The sequence below is a fragment of the Saimiri boliviensis genome, chromosome 1 (genome assembly GCF_048565385.1).
Source record: "Saimiri boliviensis isolate mSaiBol1 chromosome 1, mSaiBol1.pri, whole genome shotgun sequence".
Classification (NCBI taxonomy): domain Eukaryota; kingdom Metazoa; phylum Chordata; class Mammalia; order Primates; family Cebidae; genus Saimiri; species Saimiri boliviensis.
The window spans coordinates 93,714,922-93,737,265 of record NC_133449.1 but is presented as its reverse complement, the minus strand read 5'-3'; the positions used below and the strand labels follow the sequence as shown (position 1 = coordinate 93,737,265).

General features: G+C 43.6%; 1 protein-coding gene across 2 annotated transcripts in view; it reads right to left on the bottom strand.

Moving 5' to 3' along the window:
* UXS1 (UDP-glucuronate decarboxylase 1) overlaps nucleotides 1–22,344 on the bottom strand; it is a 95,290-nt gene that overhangs the window by 67,572 nt on the left and 5,374 nt on the right. The gene's annotated exons all lie outside the window — the stretch shown is intronic.

Sequence of the window (22,344 nt, the reverse complement as noted above, 5' to 3'; positions counted from 1 at the left end):
TGAGGCAGCTGGGCAGAAACAAAATGCCTTTAAAGAACTGGCCCTGGGCATGGCAGGGCATAACTTTAGTTCCATGTTAATGACTCTCTGGGCCTGATAAATTCTGCATACCTCACATGGCTCACTCACATTGCTCTGAGCTATTTTTCTTTTCTATCTATCCCATACTTTTGGAATACCTCTTTTGGGGTCTGGAGACCCCGCTTGGAGAGTGCATGTAGAGCTTTTTTTTTTTTTTAAGTGACAGCTCTCCTTTGTTAACCAGGCTGGTCTCTAGCAATCCTTCCTCCTCAGCCTCCTGAGCAAGTGGGACTACAGGCATGTGCCACCATGTCTAGCTAAGGATGCATGTGTTCTGATAAACAGTATGTTCTCAACCTTTGAGGAAGAGCTAGCCACAAAAACCAATCACAAGTCTGAAAGAAGTCCTAAGGTTTCATTTAACCTCTCCTGTGTAATGATAACGAAAGCAATTCCAGAGAGGTTTAACAGCGGCCTGCAGTGCAGCTTAACTCCAAGAGCAGTGCATCCTTCTCAGCATTTAGCACATCTCCCTTCTATACCCTAGGCACCTGGTGGGCAGGCTCTCCTGTGCCTGTATACAGCAGGCCTTCAGTAAATGTGTATAAATCAGCCCTGAATCAACAGCAGATAACTTTGAAATGTAATACTAGACCATGAGCACTCACTTTAAGTTACTGAGCAGGAGATTCTTTCTAAAGAAGCCTTTTCTGTGAATGAAAGGTCCTAATATTTTGTACACACTCCTATTTGGCCCTCATTTGGCCACTCAGCAGATACTGAAGGCCTCTTAAATGCCAGGTGCATTTAGGTGCTTCCAGGTGCTGAGGAAGAACAGAAAGAGTAAATACAAACATACTCCCTGTCCCGGGCTGTTTAATTTTGTGAGCTTGGGAAGGCCCTGAGGTTAGAATCTCATAATCCCAGGCATCTTCCTATTGCCATACTCTTGTGTGTAGAAGGAGTTTAATAGCTACTCATTAAATAGGATTCAGTATTCAAACCATACCCCACAAGAAATTCTCACTCTCAAGAAGATGAATGTTGCTGATTCCATAAAAGCACATCTCTCTTCAAACAGAGGAGGAAATTTGATTTAAAAAAAAAAAAAAGACAGCACTATATGGCGAAATAAATAAAAGTGGCAAGAAAGCAGGAAAATGGGAGAAATTAAAATAAATATTAACTAGATTCATTATTCATTAAAAAAAATAAAAACTATGGCCGAGCATGGTGGCTCATGCCTGTAATCCCAGCAATTTGGGAGGCTGAGGCAGGCAGATCACAAGGTCAAGAGATTGAGACACTCCTGGCCAACATGGTGAAACCTGTCTCTACTAAAAAATACAAAAATTAGCTGGGTGTGGTGACACACGCCTGTAGTCCCAGCTACTTGGGAGGCTGAGGAAGGAGAATTGCTTGAACCCAGGAGGCAGAGGGTGCAGTGAACCAAGATCATGCCACTGCACTCCAGCCTCGCACCTGGTGACGAGACTGTCTCAAAAAACAAATAAACAAAAAAACTGCTTATGTCAGAGGCATTGGAACCAGACACAGTAACTCTATCTTGAATAGGAGCTGGGTAAAATGAGGCTGAGACCTACTGTGCTGCATTCCCAGACAGTTAAGGCATTCTAAGTCACAAGATGAGACAGAAAGTCAGCACAAGATACAGGTAACGGGCTGGGCATGTGGCTCACACTTGTAATCCCAGCACTTTGGGAGGCCAAGGCAGGCAGATCATCTGAGGTTAAGAGTTTGAGACCAGCCTGACTAACATGATGAAACCCGTCTCTACTAAAAATACAAAATTAGCTGGGTGTGGTGGCACGTGCCTGTAATCCCAGCTACTTGGGAGGCTGAGGCAGGAGAATCACCTGAGCCCTGCCTGGAGATGGAGGGTGCAGTGAGCAGAGACGGGGCCGTTGTATTCCACCCTGGGCACCAACAGCGAAATTCCATCTCAAAAAAAAAAAAAAAAAAAAAAAAAAAAAGGATACAGGCCATAAAGTCCTTGCTGATGAAACAGTTTGCAGTAAAGAAGCCGACTAAAACCCACCAATATCAAGATGGCCACGAGAGTCACCTGTGGTCACCTCGCTGCTACACTCTCACCAGCACTGTGACAGTTTACAAATGCCATGGCAATGTCAGGAAGTTGCCCTATATAGTCGAAAAAGAGGAGGCAAGAATAATCCACCTCTTGGTTAGCATACCATCAAGAAATAAGCATAAAAATGGGCAACCAGCAGCCCTCAGAACTGCCCTCTCTATGAAGTAGCCATTTTTAATCCTTCGCTTTCTTAATAAACTTGCTTTCACTTTAAGGACTCGCCCTGAATTCTTTCTTATGCAAGATCCAAGAACCCTCTCTTGGGGTCCAGATCAAGACCCCTTTCCTGTAACATTTATACCTTTGGACCATGTGATTTTGCTTTTATCTTATTCTCAGGAAATAAGTAAACATACAGGAAAAGTGCCCTCACAAATGTCATGGCCTTATTTATAATCACACACATACACATACACACACACACACACAATAAGCCAAAATATCCCACAATTAGAGAACTGCTGTATAAATAGTGATATAGCCATTTGATGAAATCAGAAAGCCATTAAATATAACTATGGAACTACACTATAACATTGTGATGCAGTTATGACAGTAACGGATGAAAAAATATATAGATAGTGTGACTTTCACTTCTAAAAAATGCTTTGGAAAAAAAAAACTGTGACATTTCCAAAATACTGAGTTTAAATGGTGACATGAGTAAAGTGTTTACTTACTTTTTAAAAAGGAGGGAAGAGATTTTAACCCTTACTAAACTCCATGTCCCTGTTGTTCTGTTCTTGTCTCTTTCTAGACACCTGGTGAACACCTGGGTGAGTCCTCAGCTCAGACACCAGGCACTGCTGCCACCAGAGTTCACAAAGATCACCCGTGAGCCACCAGTTGCCAAAACCATGTGCATTTTTCTTTACTGTAGTATATCTCAAGTAAGTTATACAGTCTCATTTTGGCTGTAGAATTAAGCTGCTGATCAAAGTAGACCCTTTCATAGAAAACAAGTATTCTATGCTATGGAAGCATCCATTCTCATATTGCCTATGGAAGCATCACTTATTGCCTTTTCTTATTGCCTTCTGGGTGGGTAGCACCTTTTGGCAGACTTTTCAAATCACTCCATAGCTCTTCGCTTTTTCAGTTTTGTTTTTCCAACCTTTTTTTTAGTCAGTTTAAAATGATTTCAGGCTGGTGCGGTGGCTCACGCCTGTAATTCTAACACTTTAGGAGGCCAAGGCAGGTGGACTGCTTGAGGTCAGAAGTTCAAGGTCAGCCTGAGCAAATTGGTGAAAACCCAACCTCAACAAAAAATACAAACAAATTGGGCAGGTGTGGTGGCCCACGCCTCTAGTCCCAGCTACACGGTGGGGCTGAAGCAGGAAAATCACTTGAGCCCAGGAGGTGGAGGCTGCAGTGAACTGAGATCGCGCCACCACACTCTAGCCTGGGTGACAAAAGTGAGACCCTGTCTCAGAAAAAAAAAAAAAAAGTTGATTACACAGAAATCTCTCAATCCTTCTATCCTCAGTCCATTTCAGAGAATCGAAGGCTGCCACCCATCCCAGACACCGTCTGTTTCTTTGACCATAATGTCCTGAGCCCTTTCCCCTTGCTCTGGTCCTCCTTAATCATCTCTTCCTGGGGAAGCTGGTGACACCCACGCTTCCCAGGATCAGCCCTGGGGAGTGATGTCCAAGCTACAGCCACAACTTTACCACGCTTCATAAATGGATAAGAATGCATATAAGCAGATATGGACCAGATCCACTTCTGTGCCTTAGACCTTTTCCACTGCCCCTGGAGGCTGGAGATGCACCTGGAGACATGCCCTCTCTTCCCCTGCTGTACTTTCTGATTCACCTTGCAGAGGAAGGCTTCCTGAATCCCTTCCTTCCCCACTCAGACCTCCAGAGCAGCCCCCTACAAGCAGACCCCTGCATGGGACTCTCCACTCTCCCTAAACCAATTGCTGTTCCCAACCCTTCAGTTCTGTCTACAGAACTGGTATCCTGGGCACTTGCACCTCCAAGCCTCATCTGAGCATTTTATTCTCCAGAAAGTAACTTCAACCTTCCCTCCTGCTCCAGGAGACACTGGTGGCCCTGCCGTGTGGCCAAGGCCTGCTATGTGTTTTGGTCTAGTCGGTACCTTACAGGTAGGTTTCTCTGAAATACAAGGTGTTTTCATATTTACATTTGCTACACCAGGCATACATGGTCCAAGCACTAAAACTGGTTGAATGCAGGCCAAGTAATTTTTCCCTTTTGTTACCACGTTTATCTCTTGCTTATTACTTTTTATCTTCAGATGCGCTATAACCAATTAATCTTACAGTGTTTTTATGTCAAGTGTTCTGGTCTCCTTTCAAATTATCAAAAGCTCTACCTGCTTCGTTCCAGAGAGAATTCAATACCCAGCCTAGATCTAAGAACAGACACACATGGCAAGCAGGACAAACCCCCGCATTGCTGCACACATTCCAAACGGAAAGACACAAGCAATTTCCAACAATTACGGAGCCTTAGTTTTGCGTGGTTTTGTGTAGAGTAGCTTGGAAGGTTGCAGGGCATAGACTTTAAAAGTTAAACACGGCTTTAAATTAACGTTGCTTTTAAGTTTTTGCAACCTGCTTGAGTTATTTTGACCCACCTTACAGTGTTCACACAGATAACTGGGCATTACTAATAGATGTACTCTATAAATATCTGAACTGAATTAAACCAATTTATATATTAACAGGAATCAATACAAAAAAGTAAGTATTTTAAGAAAGATAATTATTCAGTTATTGACAAAGGGCTTAAAAAGTGAACTCCCTCACACAGCTTTCAAGACATTTTGATTTATTCTAATTTTTAATGTAAATTTAAAAAATACTTTGCATGTAAACTGAGGCACATCAGCTTCATAGTTCTCATTATGTCCGTATCCAGACTTCAAGCTATGCAGGCAAACCCAGTTCAAGAAAATCTAATTCATACAAATTTTCATTTAGAGTGAAAAACAGGGTTTTTTAAAGGGTATATTAAAATGAGTATCCTTTTCCAACAAAGAAAAAAATCAAAACACTAACCCAACATTTTCATAATCTCTATGAGTCTAACTTGGTTCCTTAAATAGTCATCAGCTATCACGAGATCAATCCTTTTAGAACACAGTCTCCCAATCTGAAGTCTGTGGGTCTCCACGGATCCCTGAATGGGTTTCAGGGAGACTAGAGAGGAAAAATACCTTGCAAGCACATGTGAAATTTTGTGTTCACAGGTCTGAAAAGTCCTCCAATTAATTCAAGACCCCAAACAAATGAAAAACCACCAATTCAGAATCCATAAAGGCCTGGAATTTTAAGAGGCACATCTGTTTTAGAATAGGGATACAGCCTGAGTCCCTGAATGCCAGGCCACACAGAGAGTACAGATTCTTCACCAGGAATCCAGATCTGGGTAGCAATTTCAATGGCCCTTTTCCAAGTAATGTTACAAGGCTGGATCAGGCAAAATCACCATTTCCATTTTATACCTGTCCATTTTAAACGGCTACAGTATGCTTTAGCACGTTTTTCTCAAGCCATTCCAATCACTATTTTAAACTGTACTTACACTAAGTCACAGGAAGAAAGTGTGATTTAGGGAGAGACTGCTGTCCTACCCTATGCTACCTATGTAACTGTACGTAAGGCACATCATTCTTTACAGTAAGACAAACTCAGTGCCTGCGGGTGCACGAGTAAGACCCCACACACATTGCTTTACTGTTCAGTAGGCGATGTTGGGTCTGTGATGGAAATGCAGCATACATAGGGAGGATATCCAGAGAGGGTGTGGAGAAGCCTTCCCAAAGGCCTGACTGGCTGACAAGCAGTGGCAGGGTCTACCTCAGACTATGCGAGACAGCGTACACCCATTCCTGCAATAAAAGATGGAGCACTGACCACTGGCTAGATGCTGGAGAACTTACCTCCTTTATTGAGACCTAGGCCTTTAGCCTGAACCATGCAGAGAAAGAAAAGGCATTCCCCAAAATAACAGTAACAGAGGCCTTCAGTCACAGGGCAAATGCAGGTCTCTTTTTAAAAATTTAAACATTTATTTGAGTACCTTCTAGGAGCCAAGCAATGCATGACATCCAGTAGCCAAGGTTCCTAATCCACACTGCCTTTTAGAATTGAAAGGGCTCTGCAGGCCCCAACACTGACAGAGATGGGGCCAGGGTGAAGCAGTGTGGATCTGATTCTCCAGTCTCAACGGATAAAATCCAGGGCCTTCCAGGCCACAGGTCTATATGTCAGAACTGCTGAATCAGAATCTCTGCAGAGGCCTCCTAGCAACTGTATTTTTTAAGTGCCCAGGTGACTGTGACCCCTGGCGAGGGAGGAGGACCTCCATCCTAAGAGATCTGGGGACCTGCTACCACCACCTATTGCCCACCTCTCTGAATGTTCATAGTCCAGGCTCAGGGCATCTGTCTCCCCATTCCTCAGACTTGTCATACCTGCCTGCCTCAGGGCCTTTGCACTTACTCTTCTCTCAAATACCTCTTCACTTTTCTCCCTCCCTCCCTTCAGTTTATCCAGGTCTCAGCTCAAAAGTTACCTAATCAAAAGATCTTCTGAACTTCTGACCAGTCTACCGGTAAGAGCACCCCAACAACAGCCCACTTAGCCTTTATTTTTCTTTACAGCACTTATCACCAGCTAATACACCTATTTATCTATATCTGTGTTTATTGACTGTTTGCTCCCAATTAAAAAAAAAAAAAATGTAAGCTCCACAACAGCAACAGTTTTGTTTTGTTCAGTGCTATTATCTAGGGTACTGAGACAGATGAATATAATATGTGCTCACTAAATGTTTGCTGAAAGAATGACTAAAAAACTCCCCCAAATGACTGGGAATTGCTACTCTAGGGCAGAAGTCAGAAAACTATAGGCTGGGTATGGGGGCTTACACCTGTAATCCCAGCACTACAGGAGTGTGGACTGCGTTAGCCCAGGAGTTTGAGACCAGCTTGAGCAACATGGTGAAATCTCGTCTCTACAAAAAATACAAAAATTAGCTGGGTCTAGTGGCACTTACCTGTGATCCCAGATAGTCAGGAGGCTGAGGTGGGAGGATCGCTTGAGCCCACAAGGTTGAGGCTGCAGTAAGCCATAATCGCACCACTGCACCCTAGCCTAGGCAACAATGTGAGACCTGTCTCAAAAAATAAAAAATAAAACCCACAAAACTCTATTAAAAGAGCCAGAACGGTAAATACTGCAGGTTTTGTGGGCCATCTCTGTCCCAGCTATTCAACTCTACCACTGGAGAGTAAGCACAGCCAAAGACAATCTGTAAAAGCACGGCTGTGCTCCTATACAACTTTATTGAAGGACATAGAAATATGAATTTCATGTAATTTTTAGGTGCTGTGAACTAGTGTTCCTTCTGACTTTTTTCAACCATTTAAAAATTGTTAAAACTTTCTAGCTCTTGGGTCTTATAAAAACTAGCAGTGGGCTGGATGTGGCCTGTGGGCCACAGTTTGCTAACCTCTGCTCTAAGGGATACCAGAATCACCAAGGTGATTCCAGTCCAGGGAGTTCTTGTCCTTGAAGGAAAATGGACAGCAGCCACCTATATATAACGCACACTGGAGAAGTAAAGGCTGCAGTCACCCAAGTCCTGGGGAGCAGCATGAAGATGCCTGTGGGCCACATACTCATAGGTGGATGACTCCTAGATGGAGGAGGAGATTCTTGGGAGGAAGGCAGTGGGGAGCGAAAGGCAATGTCAGCAGAAGCCTCTGGGGAGGGGAAGATGCAGCAGCAAGGTTAAGATGGACAGGATGGTTGTTTTCATAACAAGCCCCAGGAGATTCTGCTCATGAACCAAATTCGGGCACCACTGTGCTACCTATGTAACACCGTATGTAAGGCACATCCTTCTTTACAGTATGACAGATACAAAGCAGCCTGCTGGATGCTCAGTGAAATCAGGGAGCCCCTGGCTGTGGGGACCTCATGCAGGCTTTCCCTTCCTTTTCCAGTGTGTCCTAAAATCCTTCCTTGCTCATCCATCCACCATTCATTCAACAAACTCAGTGCCTGTGGGTGCACTAGTAAGACCCCACACACATTGCTTTTATATTATTCCAAGAAAGCTGGGCTCCAGACAGCAGGCAATGAACAGGTGTTCAGAGCATGATGAGGCAGTGAGGTGCTGTAGCCCAAGCAAACCTGGAAGCATGGGTGTGAGAGACAGATGGGCGAGGGAGGAGGTGGGCAGAGTATACAATGCGGAAGGCAGAGCCCATAGGCCCTGGGGGTGAGGACAGTGATGTCACAAGATAAAAGCACCAGAGGCAGACAGTGGGGCAGGGGAGGAGAGTCTGATATAAGCACATGCTCCACTCAGGGCATCCTGTGATAACCCTCATGAAGATGTCTAACAGGCAACAGAACCTGGGCCTTTTGTGCTGGTTCTAATCACAAAGTAATGGTATCACCACCAACCCACAGTGGAAGACAGACACCAAGATGCATCCTGCGACTTAATCAAGGCCATACAGCTAAGTGTCCACCCACTCCAGGCCACCTTTCCAAAAGTGAGGCCTCAGTCCAAGGCCTGCATGACCTGTCAAAGGCGCCAGAGTCCTTCCCATCTACATGGAAGAAAGGCGTTTTATTCATTTCCAAACACATCCTCTAAGCTAATCCCCCATCCTTGAGGCCACATGGCATGTGCTCAAACAAAAACTGAGTGACATCAACCTCCATGAAGTCCTCAGGGGGGCAGCAAAGCCTCCTGGAATGTGAAAGATGCCCCCCATTTCAGGCGAATGAATAGCGATTTCCAACCTTCCAGTGCTCAAAGCAGGAACACTTTAATTTAGAGAGGTATTCAAAATGGAAACCTTGTGCAAATAGAGGGTTCCTTAAGCACACTGAAAGTATTACTGGAAGAGAAAGTTCCAGAATGATGCTGTTGCATGCATTCTGATGCTGGACTGTTTGCTGTTCCTCTCAAGCTTTTCTGAACATGTGAGCTGTACCAAAAAACCTTATCTGAGCCGTAACACAGTTTGTCTGCCAAGTGCTTGCAATGAAGCTACGTGGAGTCTTTGTGTATTATACACAAAGGAAGCCTCCAAAGTTACACTTTCAAAGCCTGTCCCAAAATTATTTGGCACACCTTGCATAGGAGGACAGGAAGAGTGTCTCTGTGACCTTTTAAACCTGTGAGACTTGGGCTGCTTGGACCACAGGGAAGAGCAGAAAATACATTATACGACATCTTTAGGTGGTCACAGAGGGCCAGTGCTTCTGCCACATTTGCTGGGACACCTGGTCTCAGAGTCCTGAACCACCATGCATGAAGTCTGACCACCCGAGACCAGACAGCTTGCCTGTGGGCACTCCAATAGCCAAGCCTGAGTCTGTCCTCAAGGACAAGACCTGCCAGTGAAGAAGTCGTCCCAAAGTGGATGCTCTAACCTGGGTGTGGTCTCAGGCATCACGTAATAGAGAAGAGCCATTCCCATCTCAAATTCCTGACCCACCAAACACGTGGGTATAAATACAACAGTAACTGTTTTCTGCCACTACGTGGTTGATTAAGCAGTGAAACACAACCAGAACAAAAACAGAGCCAGATCTGTCACCACCTTTAATCTACTGATGCTCATATGCCCAGGTCACAGCCCTCAAATCAAGCCAAGTATAGGCTAAATCCCTCCCCACCCACAGCATGCCCTACCAAGTGCATCTGGGCCCTCCTCCAGTCAAAGACACAGTTGTCCATTGGGACTGGCCTGCCTGGGCAGAAGTCAAGCGCCAAATCTGACTTGGAAAATTCTGATACCCCCAACCCAAGCTGCTCTCCACCTGGCTGTAGTCCTCCCACCACCCCCACAATCTGAACAAAACATCAAGTGTACATAGAAAAGAAGCATCCCACTCACCTCCCAAGAACTCTAATCACCCTAGCACTCTGCAAAAGGGCAAATCTTTGACTTGCCTTGGATAAACCCTGAGGTGGCACAACTGAAACGTTTTCTTAAAGCAGATAAGAATATGCATCATTCATCTAAGAAGAAAAGCATTCAAAGTTTTGCTTAAGCTGACCAGAAAGTTCAAATTAGAAGATACTGCTCAGTGTTTAATTCTTCGAATAAGAAAGGGGGATGTGTTCCCGGGGTGAGGGAGCTTCCCAGTTGCTAGTTCCCACCAAAAGAATGAGTTGCTCAAACATCAGGCATCATGATATGCCGGAGTATCATGGTTGCTGAATGGAGAACCATGCCTACTCCTGAATCTGAAGAAGCCTTAGCCCTAAACCCTGGAGCATGCCCAGCTTAGAGAAGCCTCTGCCGTTGCCCTCAGCCTTCTATGCCTGCATGTATCCTGAGCGGTTACACAGAATCAAAAGTGGCCCAAATAAAAAGACAATTTGGGGTGCCTGTGCAGGCTCTAGCAACCAGCATGTTCCAAACCTAAAGCAGAGGGCACTTGCTTGTCAGACCTCCCTGCGGTCCTCACCCTGCTCTCAGCCCTCCAGGAAGGCATAACTCCAATTTCTTGCCTTCAGAAGCAGGCAAGAGAGCAGCCCTCTGCAGCCCCAGCTGGCAGGCTCTGAAATCTGGCTATAAAACCCTTGTTTGTGACTCATACCTTCCCACAGACTTACCTAATAAAATCCTACCAATATTTCCAGGGGAAAAAATTTTGCCCCAAGATGTCACTTTTTTTAAAGTACAGGACACAGTAGGTTTAGCAGAATAACTGCACCTTTAAAAAGTCTTTACACATAAAATGCCAATGCCAATGTTAAGTGAAAAGGACAACTTGGAGACTTAGAGGATAATACATACAGCAGGGTCAATGTTTTTGCTTTTTAAAGCTACAAGCCTTTTTTTTTTTTTTTTTTCAGAGACAGAGTCTTGCTCTGTCACCCAGGCTGGAATGCAGTGGCACGGTCTTGCCTCACTGCAACCTCCACCTCCTGGGTTCAAGCAATTCTCCTGTCTCAGCCTCCTTAGTAGCTGGGATTACAGGTAGCTGCTACCACACCTGGCTAATTTTTGTATTTTTAGCAAAGACAGAGTTTCATCACGAAACCTGGCAGGCTGGTCTTGAACTCCAGACCTCAGATGATCTACCTTCCTCAGCCTCCCAAAGTGCCAGGATTATAGGCATGAGCCATTGAGCCTGGCCTAGCTACATGCATTTTTAAATGTATGTATTTATGTGTTAATACATGCACGTTTTTGTTTATTTTAGAAGTCTGGGGACATCAGGTAATATGACCTTCCTATACTTTTGTATTATTTTAATTTCTGCAACTCACAGGAAGAAACTTTTAAACATCTTTTCTAAGTCTGTAGAGGATGCTGAGTTGTTCTGTGTAGTCCAGATAGGACAATATCATGGTTTTCAAAGTATACTGCAAAATCCCCCAAACTGTAAATTAAATGATAAATTAAAAGCCTATAAACTTGTAAGTCAGAAGAGCCAGAAACTCAAATCCATTTACTTAAGTACCTCAAGAAAATTTACTGCTTTGTTTTAAAAGTCTGGATAAAAGAAACTCACTTTCACAGGGAACCCTCTAATGGAGAATAGCACAAATGCTTGTTTAAACCAGAGCTATGCAAAGTGTCTTCTCAAACTGTACCAGCAGCTCATCTGTGAACTTGCTGGAAATACGGATTCTCAGGTCCCACCCACAGCTCTTGTTATGGTCTGAATATTTGTGTCTCCTTAAAATTCACATGCTGAAATCCTAACTCTCAATGTAATGGCATTAGGAGGTGGGGACTGTGGGAGGTGACTGGGTTAGGAAAGCAGAGCTCTCATGAATGGGGTCAGTGCCCTCATAAGAGGGATCCCTGAGAGCTCCTTTATTGCTTTGCCATGTGAGGACACTGCGAGAAGGCGCCATCTATGAACCAGGAAGTGAGCCCTCACCAGACACTGAATCTACTGGGGCCTTCATCTTGGACTTCCCAGCCTCCAGAACTGTGGGAAATAAATTTCTGTTGTTTATAAGCCACTCAGTTTGTGGTATTTTGTTATTACAGCTGTAGGACAGCTCCCAAAGCAGAAACTCTAGGGTGTGTCCTGGCCATCTGGGCTTAGCAAGGCTCAGGTGATGCTGATGTGGCCCAAATGTGCTCTGCTATGGGCACCCACTTGTTTTCTCAATTGCTCAGTTCCTCTTAAGACATTCCACATTTTAGAAGTTTGAGGACATCAGGTAATATGACCTTCCTATACTTTTGTATTATTTTATTTTGCATTATTTTAATACAAAAGTATAAATTAAGTTAAATTTAATTCCACATTTTAGTAAGACAAAAACAGAGTCAAATGCCAGAAGAACCACTCTGCACACACCTCCTGCATCACAGGCGCTACTAAATTCTAGCTGCCGCTTCCCCCTCTTCACTGCTCTTCCATCATGGTTGGCAGATGCTGACAACGTGTTCTTCCATGTGTCCCCCATTTCTCTGTGCCCACCGCATGGGGGCTCTGGCCACTGCATCACCAGGTCACCTACTTCCAGGCCCTTCAGTTTACGCCATCCCCACATGGCACTTCTCCCTTCTTTAGATGGTTTGTCCAAAAAGTCTTTGTCCTTTTCCTGCTCAAGATTTCCGAGTTCTCCCGAAGAATCTGATCATCTGCTTCCAATGATCAGTCTTGAGCGTACACCCACATATATGTATGTATTATGTTCATTTATAACAACAGAAATAAACAACGTAAAAGGATGAGGCAAAAAGTGTATCTATATGTAAATGGATGTATGTGTGTGCATATACATACAAGTGTGTGCACGTGTGTAGATATATACAAGTTATGTGTCTGTATATATACGTGTGTATATGTGTGTAAATATATACAAGTGTGTGTATGTGTGCATATATACAAGTATGTGTACATGTATGTGTACAAGTATGTGTACATGTGTGTATGTATAGCAGTTCCATAACCTCTTTCACAATACCCCATGTGGAGTAGGGCCCATGGAGCACACCCTACCCGATCCTAGTGGATGCCTGGTGCTGCCCCCACTCCCAGCCCCCTTTCCCCCGGCCCTATGTCCACTCCTCCATCACCTGCTGCAAGCTCGGCAGTGTAATTCAGACCACACCCAGTGCTCCCCAGCTTTCCTGAACCATAGAATGCCTTCCAGCTTCTTCCATCACATTCGTACTTCCTTACTAAGAAATAGTCAGCACCTGATAATTAGTGGGCCTTTTCTCTAAAGGACAGCAGGGTGGTGCCGATTAAGCTCGTTCAGCACCAAGTCCCTGTGGGCTGGACTGGGCACAGCTTGGGAGCAGAGCTTCATGTTACTTTTGCTCTATGCACCAAAGCCTGGCATGTTCACTGGCATCTGGCTCTCTCCTCCTCCTGAGGGTGCCCAGTCTCCCCCTGTGGCTCCATGATGTATCAGACACAGGTGGGGCACCCTCTCCAAGCCCAGGCCAATCCCAGGGCTCCCTGCCCATGTTCCTGGACAGGATGCCCAAGGGACCATTTGTGATGAGGCTTCCACAGTCTCCCCCACCCCACCCCTAAACCCCCACTCTTGCTCAGACTTCAAACCCTGGGCCTTCCCTGAGCCTCTGCACAAAGGCCCTGCCCTGCACTTCTCCTGATCTTTGGCTCTGTCATCTTTCCTGACCCTGTGTGGCCTCACTCCCTCTCAGATGCCCGCTCAGACCCTTTCTTTGTACCACTGCAGAGTCTTCTGCCTGCTCCTGTCTCCAACTTCACAAGGAGGAAAAGGTTTCTGTATGATTCATTCTCTACATTACTCTGCAAGTTCAACATTACAGATTACAAGATTACAATGAGAACTTTAACATGACTGACCTTCAAATCCCAACACAGGTTTGAAGGTAAAGCTTTAAAGTTCTAAATATTGCATTCTATCCTTAAGGGGTTTCGCTCTTACTCAAGAAGGCTGTAAGAACAACCGTTCGAAGGAACAGGATTTTCCACTAGAAGCCCCCACTCATGCAAAGCCTTCTTTTTGCTTAAATGTGAACAAACTACGGTATATAAATCTACCAATGAGTTCTGTGCAACCACAGATTCATGAGATAGATCTCTGCATTGAAAGAGTTCCTCCATATCTAAAGTAAAAAAGCAAAGCACTCACACAAAAAATCAACACCTAAAACCATTTACATTTTCAAAGCACCTAAGACATTCTACAAACATAAGACGCAAAGGAAACAAGCAGTAATCCACAGGAAGGCGAACGGGATCAGCTGGAAGGGAGCAATGCTTTCCACAGGCTTCCAGACTGTTAAAATTATGAATTAAAACTAAGCCCCAGAAAGGTATGTAAAATATCAATGACCTTTGCATTTCTCTATCCAAATTATAAACCACCTTAACCACCAAGTACCTTCCCAGGTTTTCCAACTTAGCACTTGGCCACAATACTAGAGAGAGAAAGCTAGCTGCAATAACTACTTCAGAAACAATTATGTGACTAATTCTTAGAGCTGGAAATAAGATACACTGTCTGCAAATCTCCACCTGGGAAAATCAGGCACTTGGAAACATGTTGCACTCACACATATCACTCAAGGCTCTAGTCCAGTGTCACTGTTTAACAAGTGCACATTCAAACATCTCTTCATCTGAAATACCAGAGAATAGCATCAAATTTGGGGAACAGAATAGGGAGGAGGAAATAGGAAGAAAAATTCCAGACCACTTCTGATCTCCAGAAAGCAAAAATGGACTTTGATCCTGTAAACTACTACAGACAAGTATCAAATGACAAAGTGGACTCTCCTTCCTCCTCTCCTCCCAACTTCGAAAAATACCAACGAGGCCTGGTGTGGTACGGTAGAAAATGCTGCCTTGCCGTTTCTTTTGCCCTTTTCTACGTAAAGAGATGTAGGCTCCACCTAAGAAAACGTGACAATATTTTATCTCAAATAGTAACAACAGAAAATGAAATATCTTTCCCTACGGTTATAAAATAAATAAATCTCCTTAGCTTTCTGATAGAAAGAACAGAATCATTAAAGAAAAAGAGGGCAACCAATAAGGGGAATCCCTCCTAGCTCATGGGGGCTCTCACAAGGTGGACTGCGGAGAGGTCACTAGAATTCATCCTTCCCATGCCCATCACCAGTGAGGCTAAATAGCATCAGGGCCCTCCTCCTTATGGGCACATCCAGTAGCAGCAGCCCTGTACTCTTCCTCCCCTCTGCCAATCACATCCCTGGCTCCTGGCAGGGCTCTTGAACCTCACTGCCGAGTGCCGACACCTCTCTGTAAACTGCTGACAGGCCCCAGCTCCCGGCACACGCTTCCTTCTCAGCAGGCTCCAGTGCGCACCACCGATTAGGTTTGAGAATAACCATTCATAATCTATTTTTAGAATGCCTAAGGCAAAGAAAGCTGGGGCAGTCGGGGTGCAGTGGCTCACACCTGTAATCCCAGTACTCTGCGAGGTCAAGGAGGGAGGAGTGCCTGAGCTCAGGAGTTCGAGACTTCCCTAGGCAACATGGGGAAACCCTGCCTCTACTAAAATACAAAAAAACTAGCTGGGAGTGGTGGAATGCACCTGTAGTACCAGCTGCTTGGGAGACTGAGGCACCAGAATCACTTGAGCCCAGGAGGTGGAGGTTGCAGCGAGCCGATATGGTACCATTGCACTCCAGCTTGGGCAACAGAGTGAGATTCTGTCTCAAAAAAAAGGCCATACTAGTTAGGAAGAAAAAGTAAATTCAGACTTCTCACAACTTCTAGGAGGAAGTACTATGATCCAAGCAACCCTGGAGTGCTAATGCTAAGATCCGACATAACATGTAAAGCTCTATTATTTCTTTCAGAAAGTAGAGCACTTTCTAAAAGTTAAGAACAAGATGGAAAAAATGTATACAACTGAAGGATTAATGCAAGAGGCGAAGGAGAAATTTTCTTTTAAAGACAGATAATGACTTCTGGGCTCATTTTATTGTTACTGTTAAAAACTTTTGTTAGTAATGTATTTGATACTTGATCTTGATGTAGAATGAATGCTAAAGAGAAACTTGATGGAAATACACTTCACAAAAGAAATTACAAAACTTTTCTGAGGGCCAGAAGAAAGGTCTGTCTAAACAGGGGTGTCCAATCTTTTGGCTTCCTTAGGCCACAGTGGAAAAATGATTGTCTTGGGCCACATGTAACATTAGCCAATGAGCAAAAAAAGCAAACAAACAAACAAACAAAAAACCTCATAATGTTTCAAGGAAGTTTATGAATTTGTCTTGGGCTGCATTCAAAGCCGTCCTGGGTTGCATGCAGTCCTCGGGGTGCATTGAGCAAGCTTGGTAAAGAAAAGCCAGGTGCTATTTCTGGATGGGAAGGCAATTTAACATGCAGATATGAGGATTGAGATTTTTCTCTCCTTTGCACTTTATTCTCTCAGTTATCTACATTGACCACCTTGTTTTCTTATTCCTCCTGTATTTTGTAATTTTCAAACGGGAGATTAAAAAATCTTAATAATGGTTTTTACTGGGCCTTTTCATTTTGTATTCGAAAGGGGCAGAGAGGGAAACAAAGTGAGGGAGGAATCTAGGAGGACCACCTGCAAACCACAGGATCCACGGGCATGACCCTCAGTCACTACGGCCGCACCCCAACCCAGAGGGTTGTCAGTGCTCTGGACTCATTCTCTGTGCCTCAGTTTCCCCATCTGTGAAATGGAGAGAACATCTCCCCTCTTCACACCTCATTGTAGAATAGTCGGATGCCACTTCTCCTCCCCAAAGTAAGGGCTGTACTTCAGCATCTGCATGGGTGGGTGGGGTGCGAACGGAGGCAAGGTGAAGCCTGAGGAAGGCAGAGAGCGCCTCCCTCAGGGGAGTGGGGTCCTCTCATTGTATTAAGAACCTAGCATAGAAATTTTATGTTTTAAATAATTAGGATACATTGGAGTAAGGGAGCAGAGAATCAGAATTAAATTCTACAGAACAGCCAAAAAAGAGAAAGATCTTCATTTGACAATATACGAGTTTTGCTGAGAAGCCCTGTTTATGAGGACACATTATTCACAACTAATGGCCATTTCCACCAGAGCCATCACTAGCCCCAGCCCCCTTGATGGGTGTCAGAATAACTTGGTTCTTTCCCTTGGTTACAATCGAGCCATGCTATACCACCAATGTTCTGTTGCTGATAAACCCCAGCTGCCTGCTGGCATCTTAAAAAAAAAAAAAAAAAAAAAAAAAAAAAAAAAAAGCAAGGTCACCCACAGTATATACGTTCAACCAAATTCTAACTTAGAACCAGCATGCTTTGCTTTCAATTTCCAAAAATACTATAAAAATATTCAAAGATACTAAGAATAACACTCCAAGATCTCATCACCCTAACAAAATTGTTTTCCTTTTCTAGCATATCCAGACTCCTTCAGAAAAAGACTGCTTTGAAGTTCAAATGTTTTCTGCTGTTGCTTTATTTCACGTATTTATTTTGGTTACAGCAACTCTAAAAAGCTTAACCAAAAAGAAACTGATGGATTATCTCCAAATTCACTCTTTGCTCTTCTACATGCAGGGTGATGAGGAAACCCTCCGGCCCCTCGAGGAAAAGTTCCCACTTGCTGGCTGTCACTGCCCTTCCTTAGAAGAGTCCCTCCTTGTTACAGGTTACTTTACAACACCCACACCTTTATTTCCCTTGGGGCTCATCAAGTGAAGCTATCATCTCTTTAGAGAAATCCCCTCAATTCCTCACAGTATTTAAAACAAATTATTTTTACCTGCAAGGTAAAAGAAAACAGAGTATTTTCATTTTACAAGTGGAAAAAAAAAGAAACAGAAGGTTAGATAGCTTTCCCCAAGCAATAGGGTGAGCTGAATCAGGGTGAGACCACTTTATGCAGAAAAGGGATGACCTGGCCAGGCACAGTGGCTCATGTCTGCAATCCCAGCACTTTCGGAGGCCCAGGTGGGTGGATCACCTGAGGTCGGGAGTTCGACACCAGGCTGGCCAACATGGTGAAATTCTATCTCTACTAAAAATACAAAAATTTGCCTGGCATGGAGGAAGACATTTGTAATCCCGGCTACCTGGGAGGCTGAGGCAGGAGAGTCGCTTGAACCTGGAGGCAGAGGTTGCAGTGAGCCAAAATCACACCATTGCACTCCAGCCTGGGCAAAAAAGCGAGACTCCATCTCAGAAAAAATAAATAAATAAAAAGGAAAAGAAATAGGCTGACTCTAAATCACTCCTCCCCACAGTTACCCTTCAGATAATTCCTAGGACCCATCACATTTGTAAGAAAAAAAGCAAGACAAGAAATTTGCCATAGGTATTAATGTGGGTTCGGTATACATGAAGAATCTGGTAACCAGCCTCACCTATTCAACATCTATTTGTGAAAGCTCTCCAGACTTCACATCAGATACATTCTTGACTTCTCAGCTGTCTTAGTCTGTGTTCAGGCTGCTATCACAAATATACTACACACTGGGTGGCTGATAAACAGGAATTTGTTTCTCACAGTTCTGAAGGCTGGTAAGTCCAAGATCAAGGCACTGGCAGTGAGGGCTCACTTCCTGGTTCACAGACAGTGTCTTCTTGCTGTATACTCACATGGTGGAAGGGAGGAATGAACTCCCTTGGGCCTCTTTTACAAAGATACTAATCCCACACATGAGGGCTCTGCCCCCTGACCTAATCACCTCCCAAGTAACCCACCTCTTAATGCCATCACTTCAGGAATTAGGTTCCAACATATGAATTCCAGGGGACACAAACATTCAGACCACAGCACTGGCCTGTACATAAGTACCATACCTATCACATACCAGGACTAGAATCCAGCCACTTATCTACAAAAGGTAGGCAGCACAGGAGAGACAAATACCACAAAGCACATTTCAGACCACACCACCAATCCCAAAATGCAAAACTGATTACACTTTGCCCTGCCCTAATATCTAAACATTTCAGGCATGTTCATCAAAATCTCTCTCATGCTGCACAAATTCTTGTGGAAGGCTTACTCATCTCATTAAATCAAGTTTATGTCAGGTCAGACTTCCACATTCTGCCTTCATAAGCCACAAAGACTCCTGCTCCTGGCACTATGCCACTCCGGCCTCTGCTCATTCCGTCACTTTCACCTTCAACTCTACTGCCCAAACTGTATCCCTCTACTAAATGCCAACTCAATGCCCTGGGTCTTAAGGACATCCTGTTCTCTTCAAGTCCCAGGTCTCATTTCTCTCAGGAATACTCAGCACTTTACCTTGACCACTTTACCTTGTCCATTTTCTTAGGAACTATGGTGGAAAATGGGAAAACTGTTGAAAATAAAGATGCCCAAGTCCTAACCCCTGTTTCTACCCACAGAACACTTCTGATTCCACATGTGTGTGCTTTTTCCATATTACCAACCAATTCTCCCAATCTCTAGACACCAAGCAGGTGGCCAATGATTCCACTCAATTCTGGCTCCTTGGAGAGATGGCTGATTCTAAGTTTGGGGCAAGAGAAGAACAGGATGAGCCTGAAACAGCCTGACATCAAGGAAGTGCTCAAAGACTAAAAGAAGCTATGGGTCCACAGTGACCAAAAAAAAAAAAAAAAAAAAAAAAAGATCACTATAAGTTTAATGGTGTCCCCCAAAATATGTCCACATCCCAATTCTTAGATTTTGTGATTGTTACGTTACTTGGGAAAAAGGTCTTTGCAGATGCAATTAAAGATCTCAAGACAAGATTATCCATTTGGGCTCTAAATCTAGTGACACACGTTCTTATAAGAAACACCCAGGAGAGACTGACCAGGCAGAAGAGGAGGAGGTCATACCACCATAAAGGCTGGAACAGTGCAGGCAAAAGACAAGAAACCCTGGAGCCACAAAGAGGCCTTCTGAAGCAGCTCAGCCATGCCAACACCTTGATTTCAGACTTCTGGCCACCAGACTGAAAAGTAAAAAAACTTCTCTTGTTTCAAAGCCACCTAACTTGGGGTAATTTGTTACAGCAGCCACAGGAAACTAATAGAGTAAGAGGAGAAAGAGGGAGAAAAAGTTCTTTTCAAAACACCAGTTAATAAATATTAAAAGATTTACAAAATTAGAAAGTCACTAATTGCAATCCCCAACACAAAAACTAGTCCAGGCAAGGATTGCCAATGGACATGAAATGCACTGGCTAGAATTAGCACATGCTCTAAGAATCACTCCACAGATTGCATACTGCAAAAATGTACCTTTAAAATGAAGAAACGTAGAGGCCATTCCTTCCAGGGGTCAAGTGGGACCAGCCCAGTCACTACATGTTCCTTAATTGTTATAAAAATGTTTAACTGGACTTGATTATAAGGAAACAATCAGGTAAGCCCAGAATGTAGGACATTTACAGGACAACTTGGGCTTTTCTATGTATACATACATACATACACACACATATATATGTATATATGTGTATACACATAAATACACACACACACACACACACACACACACACACACAGGTTAATGTCATAATAAACAATCAAACAAAAAAAAAAATCAGCCTATTATGGCTCCAGAAATTTAGAGACATAAAACCAAATCCAACACGTAAATCTTAACTGGATCCTAGATTTTAAACTGAACCAAAAAAATGTTTTTAATTAGCTGGGCATGGTGGCACATACCTGTAGCCCCAGCTACTCAGGAGTCTGAGGCAGGAGGATCACTTGAGCCCAGGATTTCAAGGCTGCAATGAGCTAAGATCGCGTCACTGCCTTCTAGCCTGAGCAACAGATTGAAACCTCTTGTCAAAAAAACAGAAGCAAAATAAATAAATAAATAAATAAAAATAACTCAGAAAGGCTATGAAAGTCATTTATTGTATGTAGAATGGGGGAAAATTTAAATACAGACTACATCTTAGACGATATTATTTTCTTCTTTAGGGCATTATAATGGTAATGATATTATATAGATTAAAACCTTTATTCTAAGGAGATATATGTAAAGTACTTGAAAATGAAGTACTGTTATGTCTGCACCTTTCAAATATTTCAACAAAAAAAGTATATATAAAATATATACAAAAAGAGGGAGAGAAAGACAAATGTGGAAAAAGTGTAGACAACTGGTGAATCTGGGCAGAGAGTATTTGGGTGTTCATTAAATTATTCTTTTAGTAGAAAAGATAGAAAATCCACATAGATATTTTGAAAATGTTGAAAATTCACAATTTCCAGGTTGTGCCTTCAACCACCAGGCTCCTATAGGCCTAGGAGGATCCTAGGAACTTGCATTTGACAAGCCCAAGTTAATCTCACGCTCAGGTCAGTCTGGGAATGCCACCAGTACTAGCCTGTTTGCTTTTAGCCGTCTGCTTTCCCCCAGGGCCCTCTGGCATCACAGTGATAGCTAACTTCCTGCACATCCTCCAAGGCGGAGGCCAACAATTGGATTCCAAATGAATTTATGAGGGCAATTCCCAATCATGCAGGAGCTGATTACATTAAGGACAAAACTGTCCTATAAGCAAAGGCTGAACCTCAGAGAAGTCTGAAGTCTGTTACTATAAACACAAAGCTAAGGCATAAAACACTCTTTTATATGGTTTTCAGGCTTTATCTCTTTTCTTTTTAAGTAACACTGACAGGAAAGAAAGGTACCACAACTAAAATGTCACTACAACAAAATCCTTGATACACCAAAATTACATAAATGTCACTAGATGTCACAAGTCAAATTTCCTTTTTTTTTTGAAAGGGAGTTTCACTTTTGTTGCCCAGGCTGAAGTACAATGGCACGATCTTGGCTCACTGCAACTTCCGCCTTTGTATTTCTAGTAGAGACGGGGTTTCACTATGTTGACCAGGCTGGTCTCGAACTCCTGACCTCAGGTGATCCACCTGCCTTGGCCTCTCAAAATGCTGGGATTGCAGGCGTGAGCCACCACACCCAGCCTTAACTTTAGACTTTTCAAAGTCTAAAGGTGAAAAGATAATGGTTCCTAAACCCTACTAAAATATCAGAAAATGTCTTTTGTCTTTGATTTATTTTCTTTTCTTGAATACAGGCAATCTATTTACCTCCCTGCCTCTCCCTCCATGTCCCTCCTCCCTGATTTCTTTTTTGTTCTTGGTGTATAAGAAATCAATCCATGTGGACAGGGAGACGGGGAAGGGAGAACAGGCACCAAAATGCTGCTGGATGGGGGAAAGAAGATGGGTGAATGTGGGGGCATGGAGAAGGCACAGACACGGCAGGCAGTGAACAGCCCACTTA